Source organism: Corvus brachyrhynchos, unplaced genomic scaffold (genome assembly GCF_000691975.1).
Source record: "Corvus brachyrhynchos isolate BGI_N302 unplaced genomic scaffold, ASM69197v1 scaffold221, whole genome shotgun sequence".
In the NCBI taxonomy this organism is placed as follows: Eukaryota; Metazoa; Chordata; class Aves; order Passeriformes; family Corvidae; genus Corvus; species Corvus brachyrhynchos.
In genome coordinates, this window is record NW_008236622.1 from 1,340,836 (window position 1) to 1,341,538 (window position 703).

Sequence of the window (703 nt, forward strand, 5' to 3'; positions counted from 1 at the left end):
CCCCCCCCCACTGATGGAAAACAAACTACCCTGCCTAAAAAATAGAGTGTAAAAAACCATAAATAAAAACCTTAATGACAATTTAGACCCACAGAAAGTCAGGAAACTTACAGTTACAGCTGAAATTTTGGTTTAAACTTGAATAATTGTACCTAAGGTGTTTAGCTGGACAGGAAAGGGTGGTCATCCTGTAGTCCTTTTCTGGAGTCACTGGAAGTTCGACTTCAGTGGGATTTATAGATTCAAGCATCAGGCATCCTGGATCAGCTCCTGTACTGAGTTTCCTGTGCTACCTAAGCCCAACAGGGTGTATTAAAGCCAAAGCAACAGGCTTTGTCCAGTTCCAAGTTGTGACTTTAAATCAAACTAAACTGCTCCAGCAACTTAATAAAGTTCAACTTTTATTTACCTATAAAATCTGACCTTACCTAAAAAGTTATTACTTGAAAGAAAGGAATTGAAGAAAATTATGTGATATAGTTTACTTTTCTCCTCTAATAAATTTTATTGATTCCTGTATTGCACTACAGTCTAATGCATCTGCATTTTAAAGTGTCTGCCAAGCATCCACCTGGGAAATCTGATTTTTAAAAAGAAGCTACTAGGTTAAACAATAAATTTTGGGAGAAATAAATTTCTCATGTGTCACTCTTGCCATGGGGCTCTCCAACTTTTACAAAACATGTTAAAACAAATTCTGTAT

At 36.1% G+C, this 703-nt stretch overlaps 1 long non-coding RNA gene across 1 annotated transcript in view; it reads right to left on the reverse strand.

Annotated features, from left to right (window-relative positions):
• LOC103624822 overlaps positions 1-292 on the reverse strand; it is a 9,337-nt gene extending 9,045 nt beyond the window's left edge. Inside the window, exon 1 of the long non-coding RNA XR_001859419.1 lies at positions 153-292. This is a non-coding gene — a long non-coding RNA (uncharacterized LOC103624822). The remainder of the gene's footprint in view (positions 1-152) is intronic.
• Between the last annotated feature and the right edge of the window lie 411 nt (positions 293-703).